The following is a 12847-nucleotide window of genomic DNA, read 5'->3' on the forward strand; positions in this document are numbered from 1 at the left end:
TTTACAAGCCCCTGTACAACTGCATGGACTCAGCCATACCCAAAAAAACTAAAACCTGCTCCTCAAGGAAACACAAACCTGTTTGGTGGACATCCTCTATCAACAGGTTTTACAATAAAAGGAAGAAACTGTTGTCCAAGGGTAAAAGGGAACAAATTCCAAATTGTAAGAACTCCCTCCTTAGCCTCAACAAGCAAATTAGACCACTAGTGAAAACCTCCAAGGCCAATTATGTCTCGAAAATAGCCTCCATAACAGAGAAACCATAAAGTCTTCTTCAGTTATGTCAGGAACCTCCATGGCAAAGCCCAGGTTTGTTCTGAATTAGTACTTAACAGTATCACATACACTGATACTGTTGACTTAGCCAACCTGCTAGCAGATAGGTTCAGCGCAAACTTCACCCCCCTGTCCCCCCAAAGGCCCTTTCGACATCCCCAATACTTGTCCTGCACCTCGCATCTCCATAGATCAAGTGTTACAGGCCCTATCCTAGACAAAAAATACAGCTTCGATGGGACTTGATAGTATCCCAGGATGTATTTTGCACCATCTCCAGCAAGAACTGGCCTAGCCATTGAGCACCCTATTCAACCACAGCCTAAGTACTGGCTTCATTCCAGCAGAGTGGAGAACTGTCATTATCATCCCCTTGGACAAAGGTGGTGCCACTACTGACCCAGGAAACTATCGCCCCATTAGCTTGACAAGTTTGATCTGTAAAGCCATGGAGTGCATTATTATGATCTCATAAGCAAGGACATAGACAATCTCCAAGCACTTGACCCCACCCAGTTCAAATTCATCAAGGGCAGATCTTGCCTGTTGAACGTGGTCGCCTTCTTTGAGACTGTCACCAAGGCCCTGGATGAGGGAAAGTCAGTACATATTGCTTACCTTGACTTGGCCAGGGCCTTTGACACAATCCCCCAGTAGAGGATCATCAAAAAGCTAACAACTTGGCATAAATCCCTATCCTCATCAGGTGAATGGCCAACTGGCTCACTGACAGGACCCTCAAAGTCAAAATAGGCACCTCCACCTCTGAAAGCAGACCTGTCACTAGTGGAGTTCCCCAGGGATCTGTCCTGGGACCCCTACTGTTTGGCATTTATTTCTTGGAGATACAGGCAAAGACAAAAGGCCTGTGGCTGACGAAGTTTGCAGATGACTAAGTTAGGTGCTGTCATTGACTCCCTAAATGATGTTAACATACTGCAACTAATGACTGATGCCAAAGTCATGGCCTCAAGCTGATTGCAAAAAAAAATGTATCATCATACCATTCAGCAAAAACACAATCCCTACTGATTACCACATCAAAGGCAAGCCGCTAAGCATACATCCTGTGGTGAGAGACCTGGGCAGTCAGGTTGATAACAACCTCACATTCGACCATCATGTAGCCGCAGTGGTCAGAAAAGCCTTTTACTTGGTTCATCTCATAAGTAAAAGGACTGCATCCAGAAAAAAGGAGGATATTACCTCTCTATACTCCTCCTTCATTAGACCAATATTGAGTACAATGCCCTGTTTGGGATGTACCTCTCTAAACATCTGCAACAACTGGAAAGACCACTGAAATACCTCACAAAGAGAATCCACCACCTCCAACACCTGTCCAATGCGGACAGGCTCAAGTCACTATCACTCTACTTAGTATTACACAAATTGCTCATGGTTGATCTGTGTCTCGACTACAAGGCAATCTCAGACCCTGGCCTACTAGAGATGCTCCATATCCGTAAGTCTAACTCTTCACGCACTATAATTGGCCATAATTGGCCTTGGAGGTTTTCACTAGTGGTCTAATTTGCTTGTTGAGGCTAAGGAGGGAGTTCTTACAATTTGGAATTTGTTCCCTTTTACCCTTGGACAACAGTTTCTTCCTTTTGTTGTAAAACCTGTTGATAGAGGATGCCCACCAAACAGGTTTGTGTTTCCTTGAGGAGCAGGTTTTAGTTTTTTTGGGTATGGCTGAGTCCATGCAGTTGTACAGGTGCTTGTAAACTGCATTGGCATACTGTTCAGCATCTTTTTCTTCTGTCTCTGTAAAAAAAGAAAAAAAAAACAAAAAAAATATCCTTGTTTTCCCGCCTTACTGAACTAGAATAGTCCAGTCTTCAGATTTTGCTGATCTCTGGAGGCTATTGTCTTTGCCTGTATCTCCAAGAAATAAATGCCAAACAGTAGGGGTCCCAGGACAGATCCCTGGGAAACTCCACTAGTGACAGGTCTGCTTTCAGAGGTGGAGGTGCCTATTTTGACTTTGAGGGTCCTGTCAGTGAGCCAGTTGGCCATTCACCTGATGAGGATAGGGATTTATGCCAAGTTGTGTTAGCTTTTTGATGATCCCCTACTGGGGGATTGTGTCAAAGGCCCTGGCCAAGTCAAGGTAAGCAATATGTACTGACTTTCCCTCATCCAGGGCCTTGGTGACAGTCTCAAAGAAGGCGACCAGGTTCAACAGGCAAGATCTGCCCTTGATGAATTTGAACTGGGTGGGGTCAAGTGCTTGGAGATTGTCTATGTCCTTGCTTATGAGATCATAATAATGCACTCCATGGCTTTACAGATCAAACTTGTCAAGCTAATGGGGCGATAGTTTCCTGGGTCAGTAGTGGCACCACCTTTGTCCAAGGGGATGATAATGACAGTTCTCCACTCTGCCGGAATGAAGCCAGTACTTAGGCTGTAGTTGAATAGGGTGCTCAATGGCTAGGCCAGTTCTTGCTGGAGATGGTGCAAAATACATCCTGGGATACTATCAAGTCCCATCGAAGCTGTATGTTTTGTCTAGGATAGGGCCTGTAACACTTGATCTATGGAGATGTGAAGTGCAGGACAAGTATTGGGGATGTCGAAAGGGCCTTTGGGGGGACAGGGGGGTGAAGTTTGCGCTGAACCTATCTGCTAGCAGGTTGGCTAAGTCAACAGTATCAGTGTATGTGATACTGTTAAGTACTAATTCAGAACAAACCTGGGCTTTGCCATGGAGGTTCCTGACATAACTGAAGAAGACTTTATGGTTTCTCTTTGTTATGGAGGCTATTTTCGAGTCATAATTGGCCTTGGAGGTTTTCACTAGTGGTCTAATTTGCTTGTTGAGGCTAAGGAGGGAGTTCTTACAATTTGGAATTTGTTCCCTTTTACCCTTGGACAACAGTTTCTTCCTTTTGTTGTAAAACCTGTTGATAGAGGATGTCCACCAAACAGGTTTGTGTTTCCTTGAGGAGCAGGTTTTAGGTTTTTGGGTATGGCTGAGTCCATGCAGTTGTACATGTGCTTGTAAACTGCATTGGCGTACTGTTCAGCATCTTTTTCTTCTGTCTCTGTAAAAAAAGAAAAAAAAACAAAAAAAAATCCTTGTTTTCCCGCCTTACTGAACTAGAATAGTCCAGTCTTCAGATTTTGCTGATCTCTGGGCTTTGTCTTAGTTCCTGTGCTATCCATATCCTTATTTGGATAAGAGGAAGCTTCTTTGTTCACCAGTGGGAGTGGGGAGCACTGAGCAACCTATTTGTCCCTAGAGGAGTGGTTCCAGCCCAGCAACTTGTAGTTTATTGGCCATTTTGGGTCATTTCCTAGCTCTTTTCAACCCCCCTGCTATAAAGCCCGCTTTAGCATGCTTTTTCGCTTGTATACGACTCAGCACAGCTCCTCGTGGTGTCCTGCAGAGTTCTACGAGCAGCAGAGAGTGAAAGAGTGACTTTCCTTGATTTTCCTTGATTTTTAAGTATTTTTTCTGGCTTTCGCTTTAATTACTGTATCTCGACTGCATTTCGCCTAAAAAACAGCTCTGCATATTGTTTATACTATACCTGTGTTGATTCTAAACTGTTTGCACTTTAAAAAGTTATTTTTGTTTAATTTAACTGTTAGGCTAACACACTCAAGTGCGCTAGCCGTTTTATAGCATTTACTGTTTGCTACTGTATCTTTTTCTTCTGTCTCTGTAAAAAAAGAAAAAAAAACAAAAAAAATGTCCTTGTTTTCCCGCCTTACTGAACTAGAATAGTCCAGTCTTCAGATTTTGCTGATCTCTGGGCTTTGTCTTAGTTCCTGTGCTGTCCATATCCTTATTTGGATAAGAGGAAGCTTCTTTGTTCACCAGTGGGAGTAGGGAGCACTGAGCAACCTATTTGTCCATAGAGGAGTGGTTCTAGCCCAGCAAGTTGTAGTTTATTGACCATTTTGGGTCAATTCCTAGCTCTTTTCAACCCCCTGCTATAAAGCCCGCTTTAGCGTGCTTTTTCGCTTGTATACGACTCAGCACAGCTCCTCGTGGTGTCCTGCAGAGTTCAACAAGCAGCAGAGAGTGAAAGAGTGACTTTCCTTGATTTTCCTTGATTTTTAAGTATTTTTTCTGGCTTTCGCTTTAATTACTGTATCTCGACTGCATTTCGCCTAAAAAAGAGCTCTGCATATTGTTTATACTGTACCTGTGTTGATTCTAAACTGTTTGCACTTTAAAAAGTTATCTTTGTTTAATTTAACTGTTAGGCTAACACACGCAAGTGTGCTAGCCGTTTTATAGCATTTACTGTTTGCTACTGTATCTTTTTCTTCTGTCTCTGTAAAAAAAGAAAAAAACCCAAAAAAATATCCTTGTTTTCCCGCCTTACTGAACTAGAATAGTCCAGTCTTCAGATTTTGCTGATCTCTGGGCTTTGTCTTAGTTCCTGTGCTATCCATATCCTTATTTGGATAAGAGGAAGCTTCTTTGTTCACCAGTGGGAGTGGGGAGCACTGAGCAACCTATTTGTCCCTAGAGGAGTGGTTCCAGCCCAGCAACTTGTAGTTTACTGGCCATTTTGGGTCAATTCCTAGCTCTTTTCAACACCCTGCTATAAAGCCCACTTTAGCGCGCTTTTTCGCTTGTATACGACTCAGCACAGCTCCTCGTAGTGTCCTGCAGAGTTCTACAAGCAGCAGAGAGTGAAAGAGTGACTTTCCTCGATTTTCCTTGATTTTTAAGTATTTTTTCTGGCTTTCACTTTAATTACTGTATCTCGACTGCATTTCACCTAAAAAACAGCTCTGCATATATTGATAGTTATAATTTTAGATCTTTAGAACATTAATAGCTAGTTAGATTGTTAGCTTAATTCTGATATTTCTCATACTTCTTTTGGCCTTCGTTTTTTATAGGCCTTTAGTATTCCCTTTCCCTTCTTTGGTGTGCCTTTATATAGATATTAGGATAGTTTTAGTTGCTTAGTAGTGTGTTTCATAAGCATTATAGACTTTAGAAATTGTGTGTGTGTTTATACAGTTATAGTTAGATCTCATTTATCCATATACAGCCCATTTATTTTTTAAGGGCTACTTACTGTTTATATATTATTCTGTAGTTTAAAATAGTTAAAATTTGTGTGTGTGTGTGTGTGTGTGCATGTGCGTGCGTGTGTGTGTGTGTGTGTGTGCATTCCTTTTTGATATTACAAGTTCGCTTGTGTACAGTTGGATAGTTTCATGGCTGACCAAGATAAAGATAAACATCCCAAGTCTGGGTTTAAAAAATGTCCGAAGTGTAGACAAAAGATGTCAGTGACTGATAGTCATGTAAATTGTGCTTATTGTGTCGGAGCCTTTCACTTGCAAGAGAGTTGCTTCATCTGCCATTCCTTTTCTAGCAGAGTACTACATGAAAGGAAAAGAAAATTGATTGATAGAGGACTTCTAAAATCTTCTTTTCTGGAAGATTTGAGCGAACAGGATAAAACTAGCCAGTCTCCCAAGTCTTCCAAGTCCTCTAACGCTTCTTCATCTGACTTGTCAAAATCTAAGAAACCGATGATGTCGGCTCCACAGCAGCATCTTTTCGGAGCCTGTCCCCAGTCCTGGAACTAGTCTATGAAGTACTGAAATCACCTGTCCTCCGGTCGGTACCACCCTCAAAATATTAATCTAGGGCCTCGATTAGCCTATCCAATTTGGATGTGGATCATGTGGTGCAGAAGTTGGTACAGGCACCGGAGTTTGCTAAATTTTTATCAGCTCCAGCCCAAGTGGTTTCGGAACTGAAAACTGTTATTCCATCTACTTCTTTTTCTCCTTCGAGCTATACCGGTCTGTTGGAGCCAGAGGAGTTGGACCTCATGATTGTAGAGCCTTCGGAGCTGATGCCTGCTCCAGTGCCATCGGTTCAGTTTACTCAGACTTCCTCGGCACCCATCAAGAAGTCTAGGAATGACACTCGCCGGTCAGGACTGGGGAGGATAGTCAGACTGACCTGTCAGTTCTGGATCAGAGCCCACTGTTCCGGTGCTGAGGGGATCGGTTGTTTCTTTGGATCCAGTGGTTCCTTCTCATCATAGCAGGGGTGCCTTTGAGGCCATGAGGAGAGTAATGTCCCCCAGGACATCCACAACTTCAGGACCAACTACCTCCTCCCCAAAAGCACCTATGTCCACTTCTGCCTCACAGACCCCTATGAAGCATAGAGATCCTGTGCCTCAGGAAGCCCCACTGGGTGGCCCCTGCTCTTCTGAGACCTCACCAGATGTTCCCACTGATGAGGTTCCCAGGAAGAGAATTTGCAAGAGGAAGCATCTCGACTCCCCACCGGAGTCTCTCACATCTGACACTGACTTAAATGAATCAGAAGGGTCCCAGCCGTCCCCCTCTAAAGATATCTCATTTGCAGATATATTAGAAATCCTTAAGCAGAGGGGTGGCTGGAAGCCCAGCAACCCTACTGAAGATGAGTCAGTCCTCCTGAAGGCTTTTGGGTCTCAACCCTCCACCTCTTGGGTGTCTCCGCCCTTTGATGAGCTCATGGAGCTGGTCTCACGAAGGGTGTGGGAGTCTCCGGACACCATGGAGCCTGTCCCTAGGAGGCCCAATAAATTTATTTCTGCTCCTCAGGATAAGTCCTTTCTCACTAAGGGAGTACCTGTTGATGCCATGGTGGTGGCAGCAGCAGCCAAAAAGGAGATATCAGAAACTTCTTCCCCTGTCCATCCTCCTAACAGATACTCTAGGATCATGGATACATACGGGAAGTGCATGTATAGTTCAGCGACTTTTGCCGTGCGTTCACTGAACTATCTTACACATTTCATAAGACTGCAAAGAGACCTCCTAAAAGAGCTTGGAGATACTCTTCAGGGTACAGTAGCTGAAGGACGTTCAGACAAAGTTGCCTCCCAGCTTGCTACACTTAATTCCATAGTGAACTTGTCCATGCATCTCATCTCATATGCAACTGATGGAATGAATAGGGCAACAGATACAGGAATTGCTCTCAGGAGACACTCCTGGATGCACTTATGTTCCTTTGCAGAGCCCTTTAAGTCATCCTTTTGTCAACACCCCTTTTGATGGCTCGTCCCTTTTCTGGCCCAAAGTTAAGGAAACTTTGACCAGATGTGAGCAGGGAGGAAAGACTCTGTCTGCTGTTGGAGTCCATTTTTCCACCCCTAGTAGACTCTACCCCAAGGGTCAAGATGGAGGAAAGATGTGGTTTTGAAAAGCCCAAGGAGCCTTCTGGACACATGTGGTGAACCCCCCTCCAGGGGCAGAGGAGGGGGCAATAATGGAAGACACCGCCATCACAGCAGAGGGGATCTGCAAAACCAGGGTGACAGAGACCAGTTCTTTGGGAAGCCCTACCAGCGCTCCTGAAAGGAGGCCAAACTGTCCTACTCTGGAGGCAGTCAGGGGTCGCTTTTCTTTGTATCCAGATGCCTGACTCAAAATAATAAACAACAACTGGGTACAAAGTATAGTTTCCAGAGGATATTCTATTCCCCTTCACCATCCCCCCTCCATTGACAACAAAAATCCCAGACATTCCACCCAATTACAGGGAACAAGCAACAGTGGAGGTCCAAATATTGCTAAGAAAAAGAGTCATCCAGCCAGTCCAAGCAGACCAGACAGGATCTGGAACTTACTCAAGATTCTTTTTAGTTCCAGAAAAGACATGGGACTGGAGACCTATTTTGGTCCTCAGCAGCCTAAACAGATCTGTCAAGAAGGAGAAGTTCCAGATGGTCACGCTTCAGTCAATACTTCCCTTCTTAGGGAAAGACAATTTGATGTGCTTGATAGATCTCCAGGATGCTTACTACCATATAAAAATGGCCAGACCATCCAGGGATAACCTGCTTTTCTGGCTGGGAGACAATCATTACCAGTTTTGAGCCCTGCCCTTTGGTCTCAATACAGCTCCCAGAGTGTTCACCAAATGTACAGCAGTGGTCATGGCTCACCTGAGGCATTTGGGATTCCAGGTGTTTCCGTACCTAGATTGGCTCTTCACCGCCACCACCACACATCAGCTAATACAAGCCAGGGACACCAATCTTACTCTTTGCAATCAACTGGGCATTACCATAAACTCAGAAAAATCTGCCTTGTCGCCATCGCAACATAATTGGATACTACCTCCACCACTTTAAAACTTCCAACAGAAAGGATATTACTACTTCGTCAGCAAATTCAAAACATCATATCCAGAGACAAGGTCCCAGCATCAGAAGTGCTAAAGTTGTTAGGGATGATGGCAGCTGCAATAATAGCGATTCCATTTGGTCGCATGCACATGCAGATTCTACAATGGCTGCTGTTCATGCAGTGGTCATATCAAGAACTCCCAGTGTCTCATCTCATTATTGTAACAAACACATGCAAAAAAGATCTTCAGTGGTGGTTGACCTCTCTTCAAGTAGTGATAGGTCATCCTTTTATCCTACCCTCACCATTGGCCACATTGACCCTGGACGCTTCCCTGATCAGGCGGGGGGGGTATTTTCAGGGAAGAACAGCCCAAGGCACATGGACTGAACAAGAGACACATCTGCATATCAGTGTCCTGGAGATGAGAGCGGTACTCTTGGTGTTGCAGTACTTTCAGGACTCTCTTCCTCTGGGGACAATTGCGATTTAGACGGACAATATATCAGTGGTCTGGTACTTGAACAAACAAGGAGGATCCAAGTCCTATCCCCTTTGTCGAGAGGCCCTAAGAGTATGGCAGTGGGCTACATCCACCCAGTGCTTTCTGATAGCAGTGCACATCCTGGGGAAATCCAACGTGATTGCAGACAAACTGAGCAGTACAATGTTGTTGCCTCATGAGTGGTCCTTCAAAAAAGAGATAGCGGAGAGAATATTCCACAGATGAGGCCAGCCTTGCTGTGATCTTTTTGCTTCCCACATGAACACAAAATGCAGAAGCTACTTTGCCCTGATTCCCCAAGGGATGCACTCGCACATGATTGGCCTCCGGGTCTCCTTTATGCTTTCCTATCAATTCCCCTGATACCCAAAGTACTACAGAAAGCGAAAGCTCTGGGAAGGACCATCATTCTAATAGCCTGTCATTTGCCTCGTCAGATTTGGTTCCCCTTCCTTCGTCTTCATCTGTGGGAAGAGCCTTGGATTCTGGACTCAGTTCCAGACCTTCTGACGCATTTGTCGGGGGCTGTTCATCCCTCCCTTCAGTCCCTAAAATTGACAGCTTGGCTGCTCCAATTCCCAACATAGCCAGGTTCCATAACCTCTCAAACGAAACACACCATATTTTAATATATTCTCATAAATCCTCTACTAGGAAGTTGTACCTTAGCAAATGGAGGACATTTTCTATATGGGCTTCTCAAAATAACAAGGATCCCTACCAAGCCTCTATGCTTTTCAACAAAGGAACGGCGGCAGCTACAATTCGGGTACAGCTTGCCGCAATCTCTAATTTTCATCTTGGTATTGAAGGATTTAACATAATGTCACACAAGCTATCCAAAGCCTTTCTCAAAGGGACCTTCCACCTCAGACCACCAATTAAATCCCCTTATACCCCATGGAACCTAAATTTTATGCTCTCACGCATTATTTTCCCACCTTTCGAGCCAGCTTCCTCATGTGATTTGAAAATTTTGTCTTGGAAGACTATCTTTTTAGTAGCCATCACGTCTGCTCGAAGAGTATTGAAACTACAAGCCTTGTTCATAAAACCTCCATATTTGTTTTTTCATGCTGATAGAGTTTCACTGTGAACAAATCCTTCATTCTTACCTAAAGTTTGTATTGAAGCTAACCTTAACCAAATTATAGACTTACCAGTGTTTTTCCTCAAATACACCAACAACTTAGAGTATATGGTGCACAAGCTTGATGTTCACAGACAGCTCAGATTCTACCTGGCTAGAGCCAAAGAATTCAGAAGATCAGAACAACTTTTTGTTTCCTTTTCAGATTCTAGGAATGGTATGCCAGTGGCAAAAACAACACTATCTAAATGGTTATCTGATTGCATCACTTTCACTTACTCAGCTGCCAATTTACCTCTACAACACAAATTTAAGGCTCATTCTATCAGGGCAGTGTCCACATCCTCTGCTTTTTTTGCTAGGCTTCCTATAGACAATATTTGTGCAGCAGCCACTTGGTCAAAACCTCATACCTTTATCACTCATTACAAAGTTGATAGGCTCTCCAGGGACAGGGCCTCCTTTGGTTCTACTGTCCTGAAAAACATATGTGAGCCACCCGAGAAAGATTGTACTTGGGATGCTACCCATCTGTAAGAATGATATACAAGATAGAACAACTTCACATAAAGAAGTTATGTACTCTCCATAACGTTCCATGTGAGTTGTTCATCTCGTCTTCATTCTTACTTTCCACCCTCCTACCCCTTCCATTTTTTTTCGAGGACAGAGATACTAGTTTTATCATAGTTGCTTTGTCTTTCTATGGTTTTTATCTAAAAAAAAGTGATAGAATGGCATATGGTACTATTAGAGGCAGCAAAGAAGATCTGAGGTAACTCAAGGTGCATCATGGGATAGGGACTTGGCCTCAAGCTGTCTGAAGACCTCCAGCTTTGTAGTAGGCTGACTCGGAGCCAAGGATCAGCTCTGAACCCATCTGTAAGAATGAAGGCAAGATGAACAACTCACATGGAACGTTATGGTGAGTACATAACTTCTTTTTTTTTGTGGGAGTAAATATGGAAATAATATCGGCAGGAGATTTTAATTGTGATATGAGGAAAAGAAAGAAAGTGGGGAATGATGTTAAAACAGTTTATGAAATAATGAAAAGTGGAAACTTATATATATTTTATTTATTTATTATTTATTTAAAATGTGTTTACCGGGAAAGTCTGACTTGGAACAAAGCCAATTTTCAGTGGCGACCCAGCGAGAACTGCTCCAGACGCATGTCTTTGAAGTGTGGGAGGAAACCGAAGCACCTGGAGGAAACCCACATGAATGCAGGGAGGGCATGCAGTCCACACAGAAGGCAACCCAGCCGAGAATCGAATCGGAGAACCTCTTGCTGTGAGGTGACAATGCTACCCCTGCACCACTGGGATAATATACACTGGATGTATAAAAGAAATGAAATTAAAACAGAAATTGATTATTTTATAATATCTAATACTTTGAAAATTTATAAAAAGAAGAACAAAGAAAACAGGCTTCTCAGACCATTTGGCTGTATGTGTAGAAGTAAAAGAAAAGGAAAAATACATAAGGATAGGTAAAGGTATTAAAAGATTGAATGAAAAAGATTTAAATAAAGAGAAGAGAAAATAAATTGATTGATTATGGGAAGATCCTGTTGAAATGAAAATATTTTGTAAAGATTGGAATGACTGGTGGTTAAGTTTTAAAGGGAAGTATAAAAAGTGTTTTCTAGAATGTCATGTGATGAAAAGAAAGAAAGAAAAGTAAAAATATAGGTTGTTAAGTCAAATAGTATTCAATAAAATATTAAGAAATAATAAAAACTTTTATGGAAAGGAGAAGGAAATCTATGAAATGAATCAAGAGAAGATTAAGAAAATGTTATGCAAACAAGGAAAAAGAAGATGTAGCTCCGTATTTGAGTAAAATGGTGAGAGAAAATGAGAGGATAATAAGAGAATTGGAAGCCAATGAAGGAAAAAAGGTGAATACACAAAAATAAATGTTTGAGGTAATAGATCAGTGTATAAAATTCCTTTAAGAATGCAGAGATAAAAGACAAGCAAATATGAGAGGTAAATAAGTTAAGTAAAGAAGAGAGTGAGATTATTGAAAAAAATATAAATATAGGAGAGCTTGATGAAATTTTAACAGACTTGGATATGGAGAAGGCTATGGGATTAGATGGAATTAAGTATCATATGTACTGTAATCTGAAAAATTGTCAAAAAGTATATTTTGTAGAGGTTTAGAATGAACAATTAGAAAAAGGGATAAATGAAAAAAAAAATATATATATAAATCCATATTTAAAGGAACACTATTGTTAAAGGCTTATTATAAACGCTATTCAATAATAATACAACTTTAAAATAATCATCATAACGAGATAGCAACAACCAAAATAATTGTTTCATAAATTCTCATCATTTAAATAGTTCAATCATGTAGTGCAAATAACATAATAGTTAATTGCAACTGTATACTATATATTGAAACCCTTATATAAAAAAACATGAAGTGCTATCCTTTAACAGTTACTAAATTCATCAAAGTAACATACTGTCATCAACATGCTAAATAAAGAATATATATAGTATATAATATAAAATATATGTATAAAAAATCAAGCAATTAAATATTAAAAATAAGCATACATAGTGTTCCTTTAAATATGTTAATAAGCCTTTAACAATAGTGTTCCTTTAAATATGTTATAAGCCTTTAACAATAGTGTTCCTTTAAATATGTTAATTGATTTTTGAGAGGGATCACATGATGTTTATTTATATTAGATTAATTAGCTTGTTTGAATTTTAACGGTCTGAAGAAGCTTTTGTGAAAGCGCTTACTGTGTGTGCACAAATTAAAATCCGTTTTACTTTTTCCTGCTTGCATTTTGGATATTTTATTTCGTGAACGAA

This window comes from Protopterus annectens, chromosome 1.part2 (assembly GCF_019279795.1).
Source record: "Protopterus annectens isolate FY-2018-M chromosome 1.part2, PAN1.0, whole genome shotgun sequence".
Classification (NCBI taxonomy): Eukaryota; Metazoa; Chordata; order Ceratodontiformes; family Protopteridae; genus Protopterus; species Protopterus annectens.